The following is a 27392-nucleotide window of genomic DNA, read 5'->3' on the forward strand; positions in this document are numbered from 1 at the left end:
TCATTAGGGAATACTTAACCATAAGTAAGTGAGCATTTCTGAAGGTATGTTCAACAAAACCTGAATAATCGAAACTTTAATTACCCAAACATCAGTGCTGTCTCAACCAGGATCATGTCACCTACCATTTAACTACATGGAAACTTCTGTTTAAAATCCAAACCCTTGATTGTCTGGATTTAATCAGTATTCCCCTTGACATTCAGATAATCAATAATTTACTATAAATGAAGTTCAATTGGAGTGCATAAAGTTACTATCTCAGGGTTTTATTATAGTATTTGAGCATCTTCACATAAAATCAAGAGCAATAGTGAAGCCCATATTGCACTTTGCAGAATCTCTGGCTTTCTTCTCTTTCCAGGGTAAAAATTTTGCTTGTGATGTTTTTTGTTTGGATGTACACTGTAGAATCGGCCTAAAAATTAATAAAATCACTCCATGTTTCTCTCTCCTCTTCATGGCTTGTTTTTGCTTTTCATTTCTTTTTAAAACATCAAGGTGATGGATAACTTGTAAGAAATATTAGAATATTTATGGTACCAAGTTGTACCCAAATGTGTATTCATGTTAAGCAGTAGACATTGTTCTAATATCCCTCTACCACTGCAATCATAAAACATTTAAACTGAGTACTTTATTTTACTAACAACACAACTAGTATAGCAATATTTTAAATCCTTAGGTGAAAAGGAAAATATTTTGTCTGAGACAGAAGACCTTTGCAGAGATATGATTAAGGAGGAGTCCTGAAGCTTAAGCATACACAAAATTGCATTTTTCACAGCAGGGTTACATTTATTAGCACCATTAGGTAGTTTAATGATATTATAATAAAAGTGGATTTAAAACTTATCTTGTAGTTTCAGCATGTGTTCCCCCCACTTTAACTACAGGTGAATTATTTCCTCATTTGATTGTTTTGTGCAGCTATTGAGAGATCTAAAGGCTTATGCTTGTCATAATTAAGACCAAAGAAGGAAAATTAGACCAAACAGGCAAAAATAAGTTAACTTTGTGGGTTCATTGTTTCCTGCTAGAAGTCTAAGTGAGAATGTACAGTACTGACAAAATGTGCACTGATTCTGCATAAGGGACAAAACCTTTCCCAAAGGCAACCGACTTGGGCTTTATGTTGGGTGATTCCATTATGTTGGGACGGGAGAGTTCTTCCCACTTTAGGCCATCACTATTTCCCAGAACCCTGTGTTTTCAATAGCATCTGTTGCTCCTACATTCATGTCAAAGAGATGGCTTGGCTAGTGGTCTACCATACTCACACATTGTTTCGTGCTGATCCATTTTCTAATCTGACCCTGTATAAAGTACAATGGGAGTGAAGCTTTCCCACAAAATCAGGTGAAAATCTGAAAAAGTGATAGACTCCTAACAAGCCTGTATGATTTATCTAGAATCAAAAGTATTTTTCTGAAGAAATATCTGCTGAAAGAAAAGTCAAGGAAAAATTGGCATACATGAAGAAGAAAAATCTAATTGAATATATGATCCTTTGTTTAACGCCAGTTTTCAGTCCATGCACTGGAGCTTAATGAGATTACTCACAATTAGTTGCTCTGAAGTGAGTCTTCTTTATCCTTGTGATGTACAGTAAATTTTCCAATCTCAAACTGTAGCTCCCGAGCATTTGAAAACCCTTTGGACCGCTCCACATCTGCTTCTTTTTCCTTCATGTTCTTTTATGTAAATTCTACTCATCCACTGTGACATGACACAGAGTTTCTCTGTGGCCTTGGGCAAGTCACTTACCCTCTGCTTTCTGCATCTGTTAAACAAATAGCAACAGTTAACTGACCTCTTCAGTGTTATGGGGGCTGAATAGTTAACCTTTTGTGAAACAGTTGAAGAAATAAAGCACTGTTATATAATTGCTGAAGTGTTAGTGTATCAATATTTATTCAAACAATGCAGTTTTGCAGCACTACAGTTTTCAATCATATGTACATGTATGACTTATAGACAATTGCTTTTAAAAGCTTTGGGTGGGCTGTCATTACAGGGCCTCTCAGCCCATAAAAACTTTCAGCAGCTTCTTCCGATTGGCTTGGGGACCTGTCAGACCTGGCCAAAAATGTCAAACCAAGCAGTCTGTTAGGTATTCAGTTCATGAAGCTTGGTGCCAGAATGGGTATCCTGTGGCTCACATAAGCCCTACATTCAAACAATACCTCCTGAAACAAAACTTTTATTTTTTAAAGGAAAATATGTTTTCAGCACTTTATGACTTTTAACAACATGGAACATCATTTATGGTGTGTTACCTTAGCCATAAATGACTCTATCCTGTAAATCATCAATGATTCTCATTCCTCAACAGGAAGCCAGAAATACTGATGAAGGTCATGTTCAGTTCAGGTTGAGCAAACCAGAGAAGTGAAGATTTGATTTTTCACAGTGTTTCACCTAGTACCAGAGGGTATACAATATCACAGTCCTTACACTACTTTCCTGTCAGAGACAAAAGGAAATGGAGAAATTCAAAACAGATAGAGATGCAAACAGTGTCATACACCAATGTGACTTCTTTTTTTTTAATGAGACATTTGTAGATAGAGTTTCCTTGGGGAGAGACGGGGGGAGAAAGGAGGAGGGGAAGGAAAGAGAAATACTTGGGGAATGGAGTACTGTAGATTGCAAACTCAGAGTGTGTCTACACAGCAGTTGAGAGGTGTGATTCACAATGCAGGCAGACATATACATGCTGATTCTGCTTGAGCTAGTTCTCTAAAAAAGCAGTGTGGCCATGCACAAGTTCAATCGACCCAGCCCTCTGGGTATGTATTTGGGCGGCAAGTCCAAACTGTCACCCATGCTGTTTCAGGCACACTCTTATTTTTAGGTGCTAGCTCAAGCAGAGCTAGCTTGGGTACACCTTCCCACGCTGGGAATTACACCTCCCAGCTGCTGTGTAGACATACCAATAGCTGCAATGAACATTTGTAAGTTTTCCCCTTTTCATGTGCATTTATTCTTTGCCAAACCTGAACCTGCTAGCCATTTTGTTTCTAGAAATTCCTTTACACACTTAAACACACCTCAAATTTAGATTTTGATAGAAAACAAAGAACACCACTCCCAACAAACTTTTTTTCAAGATTTGAAAAAAAAAGTCAGCATGTGTCAGCCACACATTCTATTTTATTCTATTTCCTTTGAGTACAGTGGCTGAGATTTTCAAAGCCATCTAGGGGATTTGGACACCCATGTCCTATTCATTTTAATGGGAGTTAGGCATCCAAATTCTGAGGGCAGGTTTGAATACACTTACCCAATAGGTTTCAATTTACCCAATGAAGCTCATAGAACTCAGTAAACTATTAATGATTGCCTGTAAAAGTCTTTTTGATGTGCACTAAGGCAACATTGACTTTTTTTGCCTTTGGGAACTGAAAGCCTAATCCCGACACTACTGAAGTCTGTGTGAGTTTTGCATTTACATAAAGAACAGCAGGCTAATGTCTGTCTCCTAGTGAAAATGACAAATTTCCTATTAATTTCCCGTGAAGTGGTGTTGGTTTTTACTGTATCAGAGTTTGGGAAGCAGCTGCCTCGTGCACCGTTATGTATTATCGTTAGGCTTTAGGGTTACTCTAATCCTTGTCAATATAATGATCTAAATTCCCTAACAAACTTTGTCCCTGCATTACAAGAGCAGTTAGCAATCCTGGCTTAAGAGGAGCAAAATACTGAAAGGGAGTGGAAAGTGAATTGTACTTGTCTGAGATTATAGAGCATAACGTTCATAATTAAAACTCCTGCTAATGTCCAAAGGATGAGCCCTTTCACTGCCCATCTTGCATTATCCTCCCATATACAACATGCTTATGACCTAATTTCTAGTAGTCCTACATGTTTAAGCTATGTATAGCTGCAGATAATTGAATTGAGTTGATAACACATAGATTAAAAGCGCTGAATATTAACAGGACATTTTTCAGCCTTGAAGGAAAAGGAGGAAGGTTTCTGTTATATCCTTGGGGGCAGTCGGTTTAGGAAGAAATCACTTGAGGCCAGACAGCAGATAGCTAACAAAACTACCATTTTATTTACAGACACAGAGCTCACCCAACCGGCCGAAACCGGCTGGGCTATCCCCTAATAATCTGACACAGTTGCCATAGGAACAAAAACCATGACAACCAAATACACGACATATTCCTCCCCCCCCAATAAGAACATCCCCTAAATAAAACACACACTAGACTAGAGAAGGAGGGTAGACTGCCTCCATTCCCGGCTAAACCCTGGGGATTATTTTGCCCCATAACCGTGGGTTCGTCCTAGCTAAAGATCCAGCCGATGAGGAGGCCTTCTGTCTCTAGGTGGATTACGGCGAACTTCTGGTGTTGTTGCACCCGAAAGTACCAGGGACTCTGGGTCCGCAGCACAAACAGGTGAGGAGGTGGTATCAGCTCATGCTGGGCAAAGGGGTATCTCAGCTGCTGGCAGTAATGGAGGAGAACAGTCAGAAACAGGTGATTTGTGATTCGGTGTCTCACCAGAAGTGGTGAAGTCAGACCACTCAACTGCAGATGTGTCCTGAGGACTGGCATGACCTGGCAACAGCTGATCTACATGTTGCCGCCAGGTAAGATTCTCTGCAGTCCAGACTGTGTAGGAAACAGGTCCTGTTTGAGTGATGATTGCGGCAGGGACCCATTTAGCTCTGGAAGTATAATTCCGAGCCAAAACTGGCTGTCCCGGGCTAAAGGTTCGCTCTTTTGCTCTGGGTGCCCATCTGATAACTTGATTTTGCTGCTGATGTTGCACAATTTGTCGGGGTTCAGAAGGTTTCAGCAGATCAAAGCAAGTGCGCAGCTGTTGTCCCATCATTAGAAAGGCCGGAGATGCCTTGGTCGTAGCATGAGGTGTGTTTCTGTAGGAAAGTAAGAAGGTATCCAGACGCTTTTGAATGGAGTGTTGTCCCTTTGCTGATTTCAAAGCGTTTTTCATTGTCTGCACAAATCTTTCAGCTAATCCGTTGGTGGATGGATGATATGGTGCTGACGTGATGTGGTGTATCCCATTTGCCTTCATAAAATTATGAAACTCCTGAGAGATGAACTGCGGTCCGTTGTCACTCACAAGTTGTTCTGGCAAACCAAAACGACTAAAGAGTCCTCGTAGTTTTTGGATAGTACTCTCTGCAGTAGTGTACTGCATTATAGAGACTTCTGGCCATTTAGAATGGGCATCTACTGCCACCAAGAACATGCTTCCTTCAAGGGGGCCAGCGAAGTCAACGTGAATACGTTGCCATGGGTTTTCAAGCCAGTCCCATGGGTGTAGGGGTGCCCACTGGGGTGCATTCCTCACACCCTGACATGACATACAAGCTTTTGCCTTCTCTTCAATAGCACTGTCCAATCCAGGCCACCAAAAATAGCTTCGTGCAATTTCCTTCAAGCGCACTATTCCACAGTGACCGGAATGTAGCTGTTCTAACATCTGTGATCTCAGTGGTGGTGGAATAATGACACGTCTCCCCCACAACAAACAACCAGATTGGACCGATAACTCCGTCCTCCTGGACATGTAGGTAACAAGGTCGGGTGAGACTGGAGAGGTTTGTCGAGATTTTCCACAATGTCACTGTAAGATTTAGTTGCTGACTTAACAGGGTGAAGTAAGCTGCGTAGCAGGGAGTAGGTTTTAGCCCCTACAACACTTAAGAATATTGGCACCTTCTTCGCTTCTGTAATGTCATTTGCAATAACAAAAAGCTCAAAACGCTCAGTATACACATGCCACTGCTCTATATTCTCATCAAAAGGTTCCAGTGGCCTGGTCAGAGTAGCCATGATTTTTAGTTTCACTTTCACAGTCAGTGCAAACAAGCAGCTTTTTTGTTTGTTTGTTCTTTACCTTGACTTCTATTTCCTTCTGTTACTGGAGCAGCACTGGACTCCCACCCTCATCGCCACTTGTTATATCCTTGGGGGCAGCCGGTTTAGGAAGAAATCACTTGAGGCCAGACAGCAGATAGCTAACAAAACTACCATTTTATTTACAGACACAGAGCTCACCCAACCGGCCGAAACCAGCTGGGCTATCCCCTAATAATCTAACTCAGTTGCCATAGGAACAAAAACCATGACAACCAAATACACAACAGTTTCAAAATCTAGTATCCTTATAGGCAGGCAGGTATCAGCAAGCGCTTCCAAATCAGATGTACTTTACCCTTATTTGGGCCCAGTTCTCCTCTCAGTAAACAAGAATATGGCTCTTATGGAATCTGATTCACTGCTTCATTGCTCCATTTTTTATCGATCCCGGATTTCAATGGAGTTATATCTCAATAAAATTGGGAGTATTGCAGTGATAAATCAGCCTCACTAACTTCATTGAGACCTTAGCCCATCTACATTTATAATATATGGGTATAGTACATATCTACTTTGTTACAAAGGCGCTCGCTGGCAGTTGGATCTTTTCTAGCATTAAAAAGAATTCTTAACGAATGTTTTTTCTTCAAGGTTTTATAAAAGATCTTTTCAGGAATGTGCAAGTCATGAAACAAGCAAGACCATTCGCCCACAAGTCTAAAAAGTCACAGGCCACAAGTTACTTCCAAAGGTACATCAATACTGCAATCAGATGTGTGACTGCAACAAGTGTAAACATATCTGAGGTAACTTTTATATAGCTAGCTCAGGTACTAATAGTAGTGAAGCCGCAGCAATATGGGCTGCAGCACAGGCTAGCTGCCTTAGAAGAGGCCTGCTTTTTATTGAGATGGCTAGCCCATGCCAGGGAGCCTGCTTTTTATTGAGATGGCTAGCCCATGCTTCAGCCCATGGTGCCACAATTTCACTGTATCAGTCTTATTGGTACCCAAACTAGCCAGATTAAAGCTAGCTTCCATATGTCTACACTTGCTGAAATCACAGTTGCAGTGTAGACATACACTAAACTTGCATCTCAACAATTTTACATCAGTACTGAGCTCTTCTTTCTTATACAGTTCTAAAATCCCCTTGGTAGCAATAGTCCAAGTGAGAATTAATCCACTTCCTGCTGGCAATACTTTACCTGATTTTTGTGATTGTCAAATCTCAATATATTTTTAAGGTTCATATGGTGTAGCATGTTAGTAATTTTAAAATTAACACATTTATTCAAAACAAAGCATGAACAAATAATCCAGACATAAAATATACTGACAACCGTTGGACCAAATCCAGAAAAAGCTAGCGCACGTTGGTGAACAGTCTATTTTCCGGTGTCAGTCAAACTAAGACCTGCTGGGGAGTTGCTTTAACTCCCATTAGAGTGCTCCACTATTGGGACCTTTTGAGGACATGACTGCATCACTGAACTTCACAGAAGCCCTGAACATCTCTCCTTGACAACCAGTGTGGTCTACTTTCAAGTCTGTGCTGGCTCTTGGTAGCCATCCCTCCTCACAAGTGAAATTCTAACTGCTTCATCCTGTGCCCTATTTTCCTGAGCAGTTTACGCCACAAACACCCTTCACCACTATTTACTCCATCATAAAGCAGCAATAAAATTTGGTCCATTAACTTGAAATAAATAATGGAGCAATGGACCTGATTCTTTTCTCACGCAGGTGTGAGTCAGTTATAACTTCAGTGTAATCAGTGGGCCAGATTGTCCCTCCACTACACCAGTATAAAATAGGAAAAAACTCTGCTGAAATTAATGAATGGATTTACATTGATCCAAACCCAATTTGCATGAAAGTGGAATGAGGGGAATCCAATGAGTTTTCTTCCATTATGCCCTTATTTGTGATTATACAAACTCCCTAAAAATCTTTTTTCAGTTTTATATCTTCAGAGATCATTGGCACTAGCCAGTGAGGGCACAAAAGCATATAAAGAAATGTCCTTTTCATTATTCTGCTATTATAAGTCTTTTGGCTTTGAAATTGTACTAAGGGATTTTACATTTATGTTCTTATCTGTGCCACCTTCTTATTTTTTTCCCAGTTTGACTTTTGTATTTCTCTAGACTTCATTCAATCTTTCATTCATTCAGAAATTAAAAACTCTCTTTACTTTATGTACTCATTTCCATTTTACTTGCTTTCTAAAGGTAATGTAAAGTATTAATTTAGGGCCTGATTCTCCCCTCACTCTGGCTTTACATTCGCTTTGATAGAGTTATGCCCAACTGATACTATTATGAGAGCAGATTCAAGCCCTTATTCCTGAATCAAGAAATTTTGTCAGAAGTTGTCTGCAATTTCTTGTAGCCTCATGCATCCAGCAGCAGAATTTGTTGTTATCATTTTATAATGAAAAGCATGGGTCTGACTATCATTACCCTTACTCTGACTGTACATTATTGGTCCTGATTCTCCACAGTACTGATGTACAGCAACTCCAGTGGCTTCAGTGGAGTTATTACTGATTTATGCTGGTGTAAGAGGAGCAGACTATGGGAGCTGAATAAGTAGTTTTGCACATTAGAATAACGAGGAATCATTGTTCTCATATACACCATTTCTCTTGCAGCATGTAAGATGATATTTAATGGTGATGTTTTCTGTTGGCAACTTAAGACAAGTTCCAAATATTGTAGAACAGGAAACAAACACTTCATTCTTTCACTTGACCTGTTCAATGTTATTTAAAGTGTGTGTGTCTAGGGGGAAACAATTCCTCCTAGAAACACAGTGAGGGCCTGATTCTTATTTACAATTAGGTCCTTTTACCCTGCTGTGCCTTAATGTACACTGTAAGCCCTATTTACCCTGCCACGGCAAATGAGAATCAATGTAAATGAGAATCAAACTCAGAGTTTGTAAACACTTTTAATAAAGAAACCATGTGTTTTACAATTTCCCCCACTAGCCAAATCTCCAAAAAACTCCTTTGTATTTTTGCATTTTCTTTAGTTTAATTGCTCAACTCATGTTTTATTTTCAAGATTTGTTTTCATGTAAGAAGAGCATGCAGTTTAATAGAAATGGTCCAGTCCACTTCATTGTCGTGTTCAGAGATTTTGGATCTTATTCAGGCAGTAATATACGTCCAGAGTGTTCTGACCTGTTATAGATATATAAATTGTTGTGACATTATGACAGGCAACAGGAGATAAGAGGAGGAGAGACAGCAGCACATAAGGCTGAGATTTTCATTTATAATGTGCTCCAGATGCTTCCACTTTAAACTCAAAGTAGATAACAAACAAGTCACTTGGTAAACCTTTTTAAATTATTGCTCCATTTCGTGGGAATAGGGGTAATTTTAAAAAAGGAAATAAAATCTTAAAATTCCCCCCAACCTTCCTTTATCACTGCACATCATCTGAATCAAGCTGGTTTGATCCTTTGAGAGGCTGTTATGCACAGTTAACCACTTGAATCAGAGATGCTTTCCTACAGGACATTCCAGCAGCCAGGATACAATTGGTATGAATTTCAGTGATAAGCCTTGATTCTAAGAATTGGTCTATATAAAGGTTTCAATTGTATTCACATGTGTGTTGTAAAAAAACTCCATCCCATTCAAAAGACAACTTTTGATTATGTTCATTGCCTTTCTTTCTCCCATCCTTAAACAAAACAAGAGAAGGAATAGATTGCTGTGAATTCTTCCAAATCCAGCTTGAGAAGTGATTCATGAATTTCTGCTTGAGAACCAGTACACAGACCCTAGAATTAAGAAAAGTTTATGTTCAAACAAACCCCATTTTCCCAAGGTTAAGTCTCATGGACCCAAAAAGCAAGGTTCAAGAGAAACTGGTCAAACCACTGTTGAACCATTTTGAATTATGAGTCTCAGAGTTCCCCCAATTTATGGTTCTAATTCACCACTGTGTTTTTCTATGTGAGTTGCATAACTCCATTTAACTTAGTGCAGTTACAGAAACACACAACTGGAGCAACTTAGTGGGGCATCAAGCCCAACATTTGTAAAAAGCATCACTTAATGGCAGAGAAACAACACTGCAGCCTCCTTTGAAATGGAGAAGTGCAAAATCAGACTGGGTGTCAGATTGTCCCCTCCGGTGGAAGAGCCACAGGGTGGATTTTGATGAATAAAATCACTCTGAGGTTTCCCTTGTGGAGCTTCCCTCATATCCATTAGAAGAAGGGCAGTTTGCTGACCCATGAAACAGGCAATGGGGTTAATTCCTTGCACCTGAGATCCAAACATATTTTGAGACAGAATCATTGTGATATAGGCAGGAAGCAGGGGCGGCTCTAGTTATTTTGCTGCCCCAAGCACGGCAGGCAGGTTGCCTTCGGTGGCACACCTGTGGGAGGTCCGCCGAAGCCGCAGGACCAGTGGACCTTCCGCAGGCATGCTGCCGAAGGCAACCTGCCTGCCACCCTCGTGGCAACCGGCAGAGCGCCCCCCATGGCTTGCCACCCCAGGCACGCGCTTGGCGTGCTGGTGCCTGGAGCTGCCAGGGGAAGGGACCCAGAAAGGTCATTAAGTCCACGCTCCTACTTTGAGGCAAGATGAAGTAAACAAAGACCGTCCCTGGCAGGTGTTTGTGCAACCTGTTCTTAACAGCTTCCACTGATGGGGATTCCACAAGTTCCCTTGGAAGACTATTCCAGACATAAACTACCTTTATTTTTTCCTAATATATAACCGAAATCTCCCTTGATGCAGATTAAGCCTATTACTTTTGGTACTTCCTTCAGTGGATGTGAAAAACAATTGATCACAGCCTTCTTTGTAGAAACCGTTAATATATATTAAGACTATCAGCCCTCCTCCCCCCCCCACCATCTTCTAATCTCAAAACTAAACATACCCAGTTTTTTTAACCTTACCTCATAGGTAAGGATAAGACTATGCCACAGAGATCACAGAAGTTATGGATTCTTTGACTTTCAGAGTCCTCCATAACATTTTCTGCTTCTTCCCCAGGGCTTCAGCCAGCAAGGAACCCGGAACAGCTGCCCCATGGGCAACAGGGGCACCTGGAGGCTGGAGCCATCAGCCTCTGGGTGTGGCAAGGACACCCAGAGCTCTCAGCCACCGCAGGTGGTGGGGGCACCTGTAGCTCTGAATTGCTGGGGCTGTGGCGGGGTCCCCAGAGCTGTCATCTGCCGCAGTGGCAGGTGCTGCCCTTTGCCACATCAGGGTTTGGGCTTCCCCCCCCACTTAGGCTTCAATCTCCCTCCCTCCCCCGCATTGTTTTTAATGAAAGTCACAGAAAGGTCATAGTGTTCCATTAATTTTTGTTTATTGCCCATGACTTGTAATTTATTTTTAGTAAAAATAACCATGACAAAATCTTAACCTTACCTAGGTCAGGTTTTCTAAACCTTTATCGTTTTTGTTGCTCACCTCTGAAATCTCTCCAATCTGTCCCAATCTTTCTTAAAGTATGTTGCTCAGAACTCGACAGAGTACTTCAGCTGACACCTTATCTTTACTTTGTTAAGTAAAGTGCCAAAATTGCCTCTCGTGTTTCACCTACAACACTCCTGTTAATACATTTCAGAATGATATTGGCCTTTTTCGCAGCTGCATCACATTGTTGACTCATATTTTCAATTTATGATCCACTATAACACCCAGATCTTTTCCAGCAGTACTAATGCCTAGCCAGTTGGTTCCCATTTTATAGTTGTGCATTAGATTTTTCTTTCCTAAGTGTAGTACATTGCATTCGTCTTTATCAAATTTAATCTGTTGATTTCAGACCAATTTTCAAATTTATCAAGATATTTTGAATTCTAATCCTGTCCTCCAAAGTGCTTGCAATCCCTGCCAAATTGTATCAGCATATGCTCCACTCCATTATCCAAGTCATTAAGGAAAATATTGAATAGTCCTGAATGCAGGACTGACCCTTTTTGGACCTCACGTTATTGTAATGTCATCTAGACCACATTTCCCTATTTTGCTTATGAAAATTTCAGGTGGAACTATATCAAAAGCATTACTAAAACCAAGATGTATCACATCTATACTTTCTCCTCATCCACTAGGCCAGTAACCCTGTCAAAGAATGAAATTAAGTTGGTTTGATCTGATTTAGTCTTCCAAATCCATCATGTCTATTCCTTATAACCCTATTATCCTCCTGGTGCTTACAAATTGACTGTTTACTAATTTGTTCCAATATTTTTCCTGGTATTGAAGTTAGAATTACTGGTCTATAGTTTGAGTCTGTTTGTTCTCTTTTTTAAAGATGGGTAAAATGTTTGCCCTTCTCTCGTCCTCTGGGACCTCACTCATCCTCTGTGAGTTCTTGAAGATAATTGCTAATGGTTCTGAGATTGCTTCAGTTAGTTCCATATGTACCTTGGGATGAATGTAATCAGGCCCTGTCAACTTGAATACACCTCATTTATTCTTTAATTATTCTTTTCATTTTTTTGGTCATGTTTTCCTTCCCCCTTGTTGTTAATATTAATTGTGTTGAGTATGTGGTCACAATTAACCTTTTAAGTGAAGACAGATGCAAAATAAGCATTAAACACCTCAGACTTCTTGATGTTACTAGCACCTCCTCCCAGCTAAGTAGAGGACATGCACTTTCTATTGGATATTGGTTGAGGACAAAGCAATCCACACAAAAGCCCTCTTCCTCTGGACTGATCCCAGGTCCTCTTCTTCCTGGCCCTACCACCCTCAGCATGCTCAAATGAGGTCATATTGCCAGAGTTTATTCTATTGGCCATTACTTTAGAATGTCCCTCTCATCATAAAGACAGAAGTATTGTAATATTTTTTTACTGTCTACCAGAGAATATGTGCAGTTCCCTGTCTCCCCCACTCTGCCTTTCCCCCCATGCATGTGGTTCCCAGACCCATCCCCTCAGTATGATCTGGGGTTAATTAACTATATTGTACTAAATAAAAATGTACATTTAGCCTGACTAGCATACTCTTTACATTACAACAGCAGCCAAAGAGGCAGCCCTTGCCTCTGGCTGCTTTTCTGTTTTCTTCGCCTTTGTCTTTGTATTTCCTTAAATTCCTTCTGGAGAGAGGAGGTTAAGGAAGCATAACATATTTAATATTTTTTTTGTTTTTTAAGACCCCAAGAAATAAAGATTGAAAAGGTGGGGGGAGGATTATTAGATTAAAGCAAATGTAGGCAGAGCTTGGGCCCATTAGCTGATACCCTGTGCCCATTGTATGTGAAGTATTTCAGCTTAGCATTCAGAAGGGATCAGAACTTTTAACCAACAGCTGATATTTTCAAGATGCTTGGAGGAGTTGCAATAGCTTTTATTCATTCCAGGACTTTGGTGATTTTTACCATCTTGTTGATAATGCTGGAAATAAAAAGATAATTAAAAACAAAAACAAAAACTATCATCCTGACCAGTTTTTGTTTTTTAAGAGACACAAATTAATACCATTTCAAAAATGAGAACTGAAACTCATTTTCTCTGTGACCCATTTCTGCCAAGATGAAAGAAAGGAGTCCTGCGTTTCTCCTGCAACACTTGTTGATATTACTAACACTTATGTTAATGTAAACTGTGCAGCTTCTTAAACTGTTTTAGGAGTTAGCGATGTGATCTCAGCTATCAAAGGATAAGCACAGAATCCTACATTCAGGTCTTGGCAAGTTATAAGCTTTGCAATTTACCTTTTATCTCTATTTTAAACCAACCAAAGCCAGTGGCACCAGTCCACATTAACGAGCTGCCAAATGTTATTTTTAAAAACTAAAATAATTGCGTTGTAGGACTGCAGGCTTTGATCTCTAAATACAGAAGCAAACTTTTCTGTACACTGCTTTAACATGGAAATAGATAATGAAATTTAGGCTTAAAAATTGTTCTTGGACTGCCACATTGAGTGTCAAGTTTCACCTTTAATTGAATTATTTTCATTGAGTTACCAGCTCCTAAAAATGGGAATGCCAAAAAGATTTTAATTATAGTCCTGTTATCTGATGCCACCATCATAAATTTAGTATCGTAAACTATTCTAGTCCACAATGGAGTTTTGACACAAACTGATGAAAGGAAGGAAAGTAAAACTTAAGGCCTACTCTCTCCATCTGCTGTTTTGATAACAGAAAAATTATTGCCTATACAGAAGTTTGCTTTATGCAGCATACACAGAAGAATGCAATGTTGGGAGCCTGTATCTATTCCCCCACCCCCTAATGTTATGCCAGTTGGCTTTGAATACATCAAGAAAATTATGAAACTAAGACCAACTATATAAAAGCAACTTTTAAGCCATATCTGTAATTTTAATCTAATTCCCATGTCAAAGCTCTTTTATAAAACAGGCAAAGGGATTTTTATTTGAGAAACAAATTGTACCAAAAATCCAACTCTGTCGGGAGCAAGAACTTGTTAGTCAGCTTCCATATCAAGAGAAATTCCTTCAGCCAGTAGCTATTGAACAGTTAAAGTTTAGGTTAATTTGGATATTTATGCAAAGTTTATTCAGATTAGCAAAACATTTTGATAGCCTTCCTGTTATGAATCTCATCTCCTTGAACCCTTCTTGTGTTCTCAGGGGACAGACACTTCCATGTGCAGTAGCACTTCCAGGGAGTGGATTAAATACCTTTCCTCGTCTAGCAAGAATGGTTTGAAGGAGAGAACATGCCCTCCTTCCATTCATCCCTTGATGGTAGCAGGAGTTTGGGGGAAGGCTACAGAAATCTTTCCCAAACATTAGAAATTGTCATTGAATGGATATGTTTCTAGTGGGGTTCCATAGAGATCAGTTCTTAGCCCCTATGCTATATAACATTTTTATTAATGACCTGGAAAAAACATAACATTATTACTGATAAAGTTTGCAGGTGACTCAAAGATTGGGAATAATTAAGAGAATAGTCACCAATACAGAGCAATCTGGATTGGTTGGTAAACTGGTTGCAAGCAAACAATGTGTGTTTGAATATGGCTAAATATAAATGCATGTAAAATGCATCTAGGAACAGAAAATGTAGACCATACTTACAGGATTCAGTAATCTATCTTGGGAAGCAGTGACTTTATCCAAAATGACTCCCAAATCTATGTCAATCAGCTGAACATGAGCTCTCAGTGTGATGCTGTGGCCAAAAATGGCTAATGCAAGCCTTAGATGCATAAATAGGGGATGATCGAGTAGGCGTAGAAAGGTTATTTTACCTATGTATTTGGCACTGGAGTTAAGATAGTATGTCCAGTTCTAGTGTCCACATTTCAAGAAAGATGTGAATTAACTGGAGAGGGTTCAGACAAGAACCACAAGAAAGATGAAAGGATTAGAAAACATTCCTCATTGTGATAGAATCAAGAAGCTCAATCTATTTAGCTAACAAAAAGAAGGTTAAGAGGTGAGTTGTTTACATTCTAAATATGTGCCTGGTGAACAAATCTTCAATCTAGCAGAGAAAGGTATAACCCAACCCAATAGCTAGAACATGAAGCTAGACAAATTCAGACTGGAAATAAAGCATACATTTTTAACAGGGAGGGCAATTAACCATTGGAACAATTTACCAAGGGTTGTGGTGAATTCTCTATCACTGACAATTTTTAAATCAAGATAAGAAGTTTGTCTAAAAGACATGGCCAAGGAATTATTTTTAGGGAAGCTCTACCAAGTATGTTACAATGGTCCCTTCTGGCCTTGGAATCTATTGGTGGGACCTGCTCTTCTCTAGTCCATGACTCCTCCCTGGCTATCCTTTAGCCTGTGGGTCCCAAATCAGTCTGTCCTAGGCCCCAACATCTTCACATTATATTTTCACTTTTTCTTGGCAGCAATACACTATATGAGAGTGCAACAAATCGAAACAGAGGTGTTAGAGTTTAACACAGACTCAGCTGGTCCCACATTTATTTTTTACAAGTAGGAAGTAAACCAGAGTGGGGAGGGAAGCAGAGTAGGAATATGAACAGGTGGTCAGCAGGGAAGATAGAAGAAAGAAGAGAAGATAGGAGAGGCATCTTAACTAAACCAATATTACATTGTAGAATATTCAGGTCTCTTCAGAAGTAAAGGAAGCTTTGAGTCAGTTGTTATTATTTAATCATCCTAAAAGGAGAGGCTGATTTAGAAATTCCATAAGCAACATCTTAACAGTTAGGGAATAAATAGCAAAGTTATATTTCATTTTCTCCACCAGCTGAGCACTGCAAACTTTCAGCTATACCAAACATAAAAAGTCTTTGCATGAGAAATTAAACAGTAATAACAGGCACAATAGCTTAATTAATCATGAAATAACTTTGTCCAGATTCCTTGCCCTTCAGTCCTCAGTGAATCTCTAATGTTGCATTCAGTACTTAAATTTCACAAAATGGTACAGTTGTCTCTTAAAACTCATAAATAAAACGCTTCAAGCAAGCAGCTCAGTTTTCTATATTTTCTTTATTATTTACATAATGTATGTACGAAAAGTCAGGCAGATAAACTGAGAACACCACCAAAAGGCCAACACACATTTTCCCTTACCCAAGCTTCGCCTTTCTATCCATAGCTCATGTAGGTCTGGCTTATTCCCTATCTGTAAATTGACAGAAGCAGACAGAAACACAGCTTACAGCCTGGTCCCTCTGTCTGTCATACTGTCACTGCCACATCCTAATGGCCAGCCCTTTCTTAGCTCACCAAAATAAAAGAAACCCCCCCAAAAAACAAAACAAACAAACAAAAAAAACACAAAAAACAAGACACTTCCTCTCTCTCTCTCTCTTTTTTTTTTTTAAAAAACAACAACAAACAACAGTGTTTTAGGGCTGAGGTCTCATTTTGATCCCAGGCTTAGCCTGGAAGGAGCCAGCTAGGTACATTTTCCTACCATTGATTGCCCAGATATTGTTCTCTTAATTCCTTTGAAGCTGAGTACTTGAGAGGCTGTCATATCTGTGTCATTGTTTTACTTTTCCTGGCTTCCTTAACAATCCCCCTTTACAGTCTCCTTTGGTTTAAGTATATGCATTCAGGAAGGTAGCACTATGACAGGGAAACCAAATTAGACAAATTATGCATAAGCTAATATAAACATTTTCCCCAGTTTGTCACACAGTGTGTGGATCAAGTTTTTTAATGGCCTAAAAAGTGCCAAGACTATTATTCCCCAGCATGGCATTTCATTAGTTAGTAACAAAATGTTAGGGTTTAAGACAACTTATTTATAAATACATTTATACCTCTTGCTGGCAATTGATTTGCCTCGGACCTGCCACAGAAGTCTATTGTTTTTGCTATTTCTACATTAAGATTTGCTATATAGCTCAGCCGATTTTAAAATCACAAAGTAAACACTGGCAATTTAGAATATTTAGCTGTTTGTATGCAATCACTTCTAGATTACATGTTCCCAAAGACACCCTGAAATCCAGCTGGCAGTTTGGTAATGAGGTATCCCAGCTTCCCTGCATCTTATTCTACACCTTAGAGGCTTGTAGCCATGGTTCCTCACACCACCACTCAAATATCCATGCACTCATCTCATTTCAGCAAGAAGCAACTCAAAACATTAGATGAAAAATAACTATACATCACAACTGAAATAGTCACACCTCAGTGAGGAGCCAAATGGGGATGATGGTATGTGAACAATATATGAGGGAACTGCACATTAGTACAAATATCATCAACAGTTTGATAATTTCCTGCTATCATTAAGTAATTTGGCATGCATACAACAGGAAGTATCTAAGATAGCATGGACCAGTTCTATCTAGTTGTTACTTTCACCATGTCAGAGCAATCTTGTAACATGATTAAGTCTGGCTGGCATGTCACAAATACACCTCTGGTGTGTCACATTCTTATTATTTCACAGACATGTATGCAATATGACAGAAAATGATACAGTCCATACTATGTTCTTTTGGAACTTAACTCCTTGCTAAATATAAACAATACTGGAAGGAGGGTCCAGCACATGAGTTAAATGATCTGGTTTTTGTTGTGATATTTAATAGTTTTGAAAACATTGCCTAGAAAAGTTCATTTTGTCAGAATATTTTGGATGATCTGTTGTGGTCCAGAGATTTTAATACAAACCTTGAATGTACATCACATAATAAGATATTGGATGATAATCTACATAGATTTAGGTGGAGGAATTAAGGAGCAAAACCTGCTTGTCAGAATGAGCCAGGGATCTTGAACCAACTACACACATATACATCTACTTCTACAGTGGAATTAACAATTGGCTGGAACTATTCTAGCCTATTATAATTCAAAAAGCTTTGGCTCTGATTTAGTGTTACTACTGAAGAGTGAGGATGAGATCCGCACTTTATCAAAATCACTTTGCCCATCCCTAGTTAAAATAAGTTTCAGAGATGCACTTCATGCCCCTTCAGAGATTCTACTACATGATCAAAGAGGGACTGAACTGATGTTTTATTCTATCATATTGCTATCTTCTTATCTTATTGCTTAAATCATACAGAATTACACAAGGGGGGGAAATGGGAAACAAAAGTCTTGATAATGAGCTATAAAGATGTTTTATCATATGATTATGAATTTCCTGCCATCTGTCTCTCTGTCAACAAGGGATCCTTTAGTAAAGAAAATTACTGTTTATTGGAGTGCCATTGGAAATTTCTCCTGGAGCTAACAGGTTGTATTTCCATCATTTTCACAAGAACAATATTTCAGGTCAATTTAAGTAGTTTGGAAAATTTTGGCCTTTGTATAAAAATCTGTCACACCCTATTAGAAATAAAACCCTTTCACAATTACCAAACAGGTTACAAAAATATTTATTTTAGTCTATTCCAAATAAATTTCTGTCTCTCATTGCTTTGTTTAAAAGCTGTTGTTTTGCTGTGTTTGTATTCTAACCATACAATCCATTGGTCATTTCTGCCATGGCTTTTTTCCCCCTCACGATTAGAGTCCCATATATTCATTTCCAAAAGTTTATGAGGAGCTGATTGAGAGCAGAAGACCAGAGAATTCTCTGAAGGTGTTCGGAATCTGTAATAAGCTGTTTCTCAGGAAGCAATCTTTTGTTCCACATGAAGCCCAAACTATTCATTTTTATGCGAACCTGCATGGAAAGTCAGTTTGGCTCACGTTTACAGAATATATATAAACTGATATTGTTGCACCATTTAACATGATCAACAACTTCCTGGAGTTTTAGTCTAGGATTTTATTTGATTCCCCTTCCACCTCCCCTCCCCCGTCCCCGAGGCTACAGAAGTTAACAGAAAAAATATGTTATTGAAAAAGGTGTGTGTTAATTATAAAGCTATGCTTACCACTGTAGTATCTTACCCCTTATTAACTTTGTGTTTCTGCCTGACAAATATAATATGAGATATACAAATCCTAAAACAACTAAAAGTGATATCACAGTTTAGTTCATTATGATTACAACTTTAATATGCCCAGACATAAGGCAGCATAACTGATATTAAATAAAACTCTATTTCAACATTTTAGACCATCTCTCACCAGACTTTGGCAACAAAAGATAAATGAAAGAGGAAACTATATTTGACAATACTGAAGATCATCTGCTGCCGTAAACAAAACTTAAAATTGGATTAAAGAGGTTTTTTTTTTTTTCTAATGGAAGAGATAACTTGAAGATGGGACTCAAAGAAAATCCACTGATAAAAGTATACAAATAACGAATGATATGGAACCTCTCTTCACCCACATAGTAGATAAGGAGACTTCAAAGGAAATTAAAAGTTGACAAATTCAAAAGTGATAAAAAGGAAATGCTTTTTTACACTATTCTACAATTAGACGGTGGAACTCATTGCCACAAGTTATCATTCATGCCAAGAGCTCAGCCGGCAATAATAATAATAAATATAATAATAATAGACATTTTATGGATAACAATAGCAGTCAGAGATATAAATAGAAAATATTTTATAAACTAAACAAGAATTATATGAAATAATCCTTATGCTTCAGAGAATAAGCAAACCTCTAACTAATGAGGGTTAGAAAGAAATGTTCCTTTTGGGAAAACCTAAGCACAACTGCTTACTGCAGAGTTTCTTCCTTGGAAGTAGCTGGTACTTGCCACCTGCAGAGGTGGGATACTTGATTAGATGGCAGATTGTTCTGATCTGGTATGGCAATTCCTATGTTTTTGTAACGATCTAAGTATAATATATGGATCCCATTAAGATATGCCTTCAACTGATACGTATCATAAATAGAGTAGAACGCTATGCTATTGTTGAGAACACTATCCTGCCTCATAGTGAATACCATCTAGTCCACAGATCCAGGCTATTACCTGTTATGCAGTTTATCATTTCCTGAACCAGCAAGTGTGCATCTGGCCCTACAGATGTTTTCGAACATAGTAAGGTCCATTATCCCACCGTATTGCATATGTAACTCCTATTAAGTAAATGTATGAATGGGATAATAGACCTCATTGTCCGCAGGGAATCTGCAGGTAGCTACATCTTTTAAAATAGTATAAATTGTCCCTATGGAGACAGGACCCAGAGGGTAATGTTGAGCAATTACTCATGTGTCCAGAGATTTCTTTTGTGTGGACTACGGGTTCTGTCATATCACTCCTCATGTTTAACATATCGGTGAAACAGTGTGAACTTCAATATATCCAAGAGGGGATAACACTCAGCCCTATATCTCTATTTCATTGGAAACAGCTGGTGCAGTTGATCAGCTTACGCAATTTCCTCTTAGCTCAAGTGTTGAATGAAAGAGAGTTAGTTGGCTGTAAGTCTGTGACTCAGTCTGGAGAAGATTGAGGTTATGCTGGGGGTCGGGGGGTGAAGCTGGAAAAAATGGCAAGAGTTATCAGCTCCTTCAGTTGAGAGAGCTAGCCTGGCTTTTGTTACTCAGGCTCACAACTTAGGAGTTATGCTGTCTACCCAGATGTTTCTTTATGTTCTGGTAGCAACAGTGGTCAATAATGTGGTTTCTCTTTTAATCTTTTTTTTTTAAATCTTGCCTTTTGCATGTTTACTTTGACTCACTGATATTCACCAATGTCACCTCAATATTAGGTTACTGTAATTGTAAATTGGGCTACACTTAAGATCATTTGGAAACTTTGAATGGTGCAGAAGGGTTGTTTGTTTAAGGATATTTTTAGTGGAGTGTTTCTCAGAGGAAGAAATATACACTTGTGCTCTAGTTTCCAGTTGCAATATAAAGGTTTGTTCTGGACCTATAAATGCCTATGTAGTTTGGATCCTGGTTAGAGGTCATTTTTTATCCTTGTCTGATAAGATGGCTGTTGAGGTAATAAAGCATATTAGCTGACAGTACCTTAATTTAATTATGAAGGGTTGGAGGCCAGGCATTCTCAGCACTGATGGTCAAAATTTTCTGGTATCAAAATGTTCTATAGGAACATGTTAATTTAAATGAAAATTTGTTTTGAAAAAAAAATCAAAATAAAGTATTTTAATTTCAAAATGACTTTTTTGTTTCAAATTATATTATATTATATTATATCAAGTAGAAAACCAATTACAAATGACCAGTTAGAATACCAGTGACCAATTATCGGCAATGAACAAACCAAGTACCAATTACAATAACAATTACAATTAAATACTAAATCACTCTACCTGGGTCCAGTTGGCTTGGAAGCACATGGGATCCAGTGATTGAGTCCACTCACAACAGATTAGTGACTACACAGTGATGTCCTGGGTCAGTTAGAAAAATATTCATTAGAAATAATTTTTTCAGCTCTGTAAAGTGCTTGTTCAGGGTAAGTCTTGGCGGGCTGTGAGACACTTTATTTACCTGAGCGTTCACAGGTACAGATGCTTGTAGCTCCCAGTGGCCGTGGCTCTCCATTCCTGGCCAACAGGAGCTGCAGGAAGCTGCAGGCTGGGCGACCACTTCCCACAGCTCCCATTGTCCAGGAACGGCGAACTGCGGCCACTTGGAGCTGCAAGCCGCCGTACCTGTGGACACTCAGGTAAACAAAGTGCCTCGTGGTCCACCAGGGGCTTATCCTGAACAAGCCACAAACCAAGTTCGGGAGCCCCTGGCCTAGAGAGTTGGATGGGTCATTGTTATAAATTCTAAGATAGAAAGCAATATAAAATAAAATAAAAATCTTCGTATTCATAATCCAAAGGATCCATTACGCAAGTTACAGAAATTTTTGTTTTCCTGAGTTTTATGTTATCCTGAACCCTAACAGACTGTTGATGGTGGTGGCTGAACTCAATGACATGGAGGGAATGGGAATGCAACAACCTCGGGTCTGAAAGCAGCCCCCTAATGGCCACCTGGTATCACGGAAAGGAGCCAACTCTCATCTTTGCAGATTCAGGGCTGCCCAGAGGGGGAGGGGGGCAAGTGGGGCAATTTGCCCCAAGCCCCGGGCCCCACAGGGGCCCCCACGAGAATATAGTATTCTATAGTATTGTGACTTTTTTTTATTGAAGAGACCCCCAAAATTGCTTTGCCGCAGGTCCCCTGAATCCTCTGGGCAGCCCTGTGCAGATTTCTGAGTTGGTGTTCACAACAGCTGTTCTTCGATTCATTCTCAGCACAAGGCAAAGTTGCACTGCTAATTCTCCAAAAATTGCATGTTTCTGCTTGCCTCTGTACCACCTTACGTGACCTATCAGAATCCGCGGATGTCATTCATCCATGACTGTACATACATTAGTTATTATAACTGATAGAAGAATCTCTAATTTAGAGTAACATGTCTCTTCATATTTTTCTCAGACCAAAGTCAATAGAACCACTTCCATGTATTTTATAACATTGTTTAGTTACTATCTGCCCCTACCACAACTTGTTTTGCCTAATTCAGTGCACTTTGTATATCTTGTCTTTCATTCTGCTTTTGATTTTCAGTTTGTTCTCCTGTCCCTAGTGTTCATTCCACTACCTTGGGTGACAAGGTTTTTAACTACTTTGGAAATACCTACTTATAGATAAATACATTTGCAGAATCCACTGTCATTTTTTACTTCAAATTCTTATCTGTCTAAAATCTTCCTTTAAATACAACAACTATTATTTCTTGATTTGCTGCCTTTCGTGAAGATGTCTAGGATTTCTTAAAAGCTTCTATTCGTATTCTGTTGCAATTTTCCACATTACCCACTTTTTCCATTAAGTTTTCTGCAGTCTCTATTCCACAACTCATGTCATTATCACCTCTTTAGACACTGACTGCTTTCCTTTGTTATCCTCTGTGGCTGCTCTGCATGGACAGTGACCTTTTCATAAACTTTGATTATACCTTAGCTTTCCCCACATTTCCATCCTTCAGTTTTCCCCCTGTGTTATCTCTCCATTTCCTTTTCCACCAATTAATATTATTTTGACAGCATGAAAACTGGTTCAGAGTCACAAGGAAATAGGGGACTTGATTCTTACCTCAGCTACACCAATGTAAATCCAAAATAACTCTCTTGAAGCCAATGACATTACTACAGATTTATATTATTTCCATTGTATATTATCTATATTATATTTATATTAATGTAACAAAGATCAGCATCTGCCTCATACAACTACATCTATTTTTCACTAGACTCATTTTCTAATCTATATGTCTGTAGTCTCAATAGTACAGTAAGTCAGTATTTCAAAGGTGGTTCCGACTGAGTCAAAACTGCTGGATCAAATTGTGTTATTATTTGAATTCATTGTGGTAAAATATCTGCTCCTATTGGTCACTGACGTTATGCTGCGAAACTATAGCACTTGCAAACCCTGAAACAAATTATTTTGTGGCAAGATGCACCCAGGCTATGTCCCCCGCAACTAAGCAAAATCAAGACAAAACACTTTAAGTGCACTTGTTAGAAGAAAATGCATGGGAATTTCAAGAAGACCTGGGTGTTGTAGAAGCAAAAGTCACTGCAACTTTTGAGAAATCTCCCCCATCACGTCACATATACTGTATTAGGATCGTGTGCAGCTCCCCTCATTCTGAGAGATCTCCTAGTGACATTAGTGAGAATTCTGGAAGAGTAAGGAGTACTGCAAAGGACTCGAAACTGGCAATAATATTACTATGGTTCACACCATAAATTAATACTAATTATATTCTTTGTTGACATTACTGAAACCTCAGCTCCTTTCCCCCAACTCAAAGGTTGGATTAAAAATGCAGACTGGAAATCATGACTTTTTTGTGGTTCTGAATCATCTTTAATATTCTGAAATACTTCAATGGCCCAACAAAACACATGCAGAATAACCCCAAAATGAAAATGTGAACCATATGAATGTCAATACTATTGCATAAAATCTAGGATTTGTGAACCTAATCTCAATTTCTGGACTCTATATTGTGTAATATAGGTAACATTTGTTCAATACTACATAATTATTAAATTAATCTGGTGTTTATGTACTTATAGGTCTTAATGTCACTGAAAAACTTCATCCTAATGTATTTTTCTCAGGTTTTGTTTAGGTCTTCACTCAATCAAAATAAGGCTTTTAAACTTAGGCCTGATCCACCTTCCTCTAAGGCACATGGGGTCTGATTATTTTAATCAGACTGAACATTGGTTAAATGTTCTATTGAATTCTATTAATCATTGAGAACTTTGCTCCAGTACCCAGTTATAAATGAACATCTTTCTATTAAATAGTTAAAATATTAGAGGTCCCAGGCCCTGATATCCTTTTTTCTGCATTAGAGTTGAATGAAGGATGGAAATTCCAATTTGCAAATGATTTTGAGATTTCCAAATTGGAAAGAAACCTCCACATTTCTACATTCTCTGTTAAAAAAAGTTTCAGGTAAATGGAAATGTTTTGACAAAACAAACATTTTGTTTTGATTTTAACTTTTTTATATTATAATATATATTACAAAATAAATTTAAAAAAATAAACATTCATTTCAAAGTGAAAAACCAAAACATTTTCATTCCAAAACAAGCTATTTTGTAATTGTAGGAATTTTTTCCTTAGTTTTTCTCCAAAATGAATTTTTGGAAAAATCAACATGATTTTGTGAACAATTTCAATTTTGTCAGAACTGCATTCTCCAGTGGAAAATGGTTCTGTTGAAGTTTTTCCAACCAGCTCTATTGTGCATCTCTTCTTTCAGTATAGGATGTTGGCTACCAGAATCAATAAGTGAGAGAAAATATTAACGTTTGCTACCCCTAAAAAATATGGATTGATTTTGCTCTCACTTATGCCACTTTTACACTGTTATAAACTCATTGATTTAAGTGAGTTTACTGCTGATTTACACTATTCAGAGGTCAGAATCAGCCCCTACATGTTAAAATGTTCACAGCTTGGACATGTAAAAGATATTTGTAACCAAATGACATCCAATGGCCAGATTTCCAAAGTGAACTAGTGTTAAATATATGAATAGAGCTAAACTCTACAAAGATTTGCCTAGGCTTGTGTATGCATAAAATTTAGGCTGACATAGCTACAGGCTGAAGAGTGTGAAAAATCCATACGCCTAACCATTTTAGTTACACTGCCATAGCTATGGCAACATAGCTATGCTGATATAGTCTCTGTAGCATAGATATGACCTTAGACATAATATGTGCAGCCTCAGCTGACAGACATGGATAATAAAATACCCCCAGAGAAGCATTTAGGAATGGGAATAACCAACTACCTATATGTACCAGTCTTGTTCAGACAGACATTGTCTTGATCTAAGGTGCATATTAACAAATTAAGAAACTTAGTGGATGTTAATCTTTTACTCTTTCTTGGCACATGTAGTGTTTTGGAGAAGTACTGTAGAATGGAGAGGGGTGTCCCCCCATTATATGGGTATAACATTTTTAGTGTAAAAACTATTGAGCTAGAATGGGGCAGAAGGAGGGGAGCAAAGCAACATATATATTATGTTAACTTACTAAAGTCAATGGAGCTATGCCAGTTTACACCAGATGGGGATCTGGTCCACAGTGTTCATAAAGCCCAAATTGTTTAGGCTTAAAAAAACCCCATATATTTAGTTTTCTTGTTAGCTTTTAAATCAGGTGGGAAATTTTCAGACAGAACAGTGTTCCATGGAAAAGTTTCAGTTCTGTCGAAACTTTTGATGGAAACCAGGCAGGTTTCCTGCTAGTTCACCCACCTGCCTCCTCGGGCTACCTGGCTCCTTGGCAGTTTGACTGGCGGGCAGCAGAGTAACCAGGTAGCCAGCTAGCTGGCTTTCTGGCTCTACTGGCTACTCAGGGAGCTGGACAGTTCCTTCCCTTGCTACTTTGCTCTGTGGGTCACCAGGAGCCAGCTCCTGATTCAGGATGAAAAACAAAAGATTTTTTTCACAGGAAAGATTATCCTTTTCTGACCAACTCTACTTTTAAAGTCATTAATAGCAAAACAGCTCTGTCTGCCTCCTTCAAATGCAATGCATTATAAAATTGGCATGCCTTCTCTTTTGGAACTTGCATGCAGCCTTAATTCTGTCTGTCTGTTTTATTTATTTTGGAGTCTTAAGCTGCTGCCCATTATCCAAGTATCAAAGCATTTTACACATAAAAGCAATAGCAATTGCAAAGTCACTTATGGAAATTTGTCTGAAAAGATGTAACCAATGTAACTTTGAAAACAATCTCCTTTGTTAACTGAACTTTTGACAAGATTCTCTTCTTGTTTGTCCATCCAGTCTCTAGGCACTATTGTCTTTTTCTGCTGTTTTAAAACTATTAATTATACACGCCAGGATTTGTCATACCAACTGCATGATGATCAAACCTGTTCACTCTTTGACACTCTGACATCTATCAACCCAAAATCTCTAGCCTGCATCTCCTCAGGAAGCCAACTATGAGACTATTATGGTCTAAATGTGGTTTTCCAGCTTATTCATTTTTACTAAGTTCCTGGAAACCACTGGAATATTTGTAGTCTTCATCTCATGGGGCTAGCGTTTAACCACCCTTACAAAGAGGCTTTTCTCCTCCTTGAATCCAAAATTCCATGTTTTGAAAGCTGTAGAACCTCTTATAAACTTTTATTAATTGCTAGAATTTTGTATTTAGTTCACAGTTGTATCAACAGACTGGGATCTAAGTAATTACGAGAATAGTGCAAATGTGCAAGGCATCTCCTAGGGATTAATAATCTGCTTTAGTTGTTCAGGTACAGGATAGACTGGAAAGCTCAGATGTCCTCTGGAAGGAAGGGGAAAGTTGTTGAGTGGGAAATCATTAAGCGAGAGTCAGCGACTGAGCCTTTTCTATTGCAGAACTTTGCTAACAAACAGGAACTGCTGAGTGATCGAGTGAGTTTAATTGAATCCATGAGTGTTGCTACCTCCATTGCAATATATAGACTGATCAGGGCTCATTCCTTCTCTGAGTGAGCAGTTCACTGGAAAATGAAATCCCCAAATGCACATCTAGCTCAGTGTGTATGAATAGTCAGTCCACAGGGGAATTGGCACAGCCAATGCAGCAGCATCTCCATCCCCTCTAAGACCAATTCTCAATCACTACTAACAAGCAAAGTTTTCTGAAGTTGTTGAAGGGATTAACAGAAACTAATCCTGACACACTGAGA

At 38.7% G+C, this 27392-nt stretch overlaps 1 long non-coding RNA gene across 2 annotated transcripts in view; it reads right to left on the minus strand.

The window, feature by feature from the left end:
* Nucleotides 1-268: 268 nt before the first annotated feature.
* LOC120390816 overlaps nt 269-27392 on the minus strand; it is a 44725-nt gene continuing 17601 nt past the window's right edge. Inside the window, exons 2-5 of one of the 2 annotated variants that reach the window (XR_005591148.1) lie at nt 21479-21559; nt 2280-2466; nt 1564-1783; nt 269-512 (exon numbers count right to left, since the gene is read on the minus strand). This is a non-coding gene — a long non-coding RNA (uncharacterized LOC120390816). The remainder of the gene's footprint in view (nt 513-1563; nt 1784-2279; nt 2467-21478; nt 21560-27392) is intronic. The other variant, XR_005591149.1, reaches the window with a different exon arrangement.

The sequence above is a fragment of the Mauremys reevesii genome, linkage group 1 (assembly GCF_016161935.1).
Source record: "Mauremys reevesii isolate NIE-2019 linkage group 1, ASM1616193v1, whole genome shotgun sequence".
NCBI lineage: Eukaryota > Metazoa > Chordata > Testudines > Geoemydidae > Mauremys > Mauremys reevesii.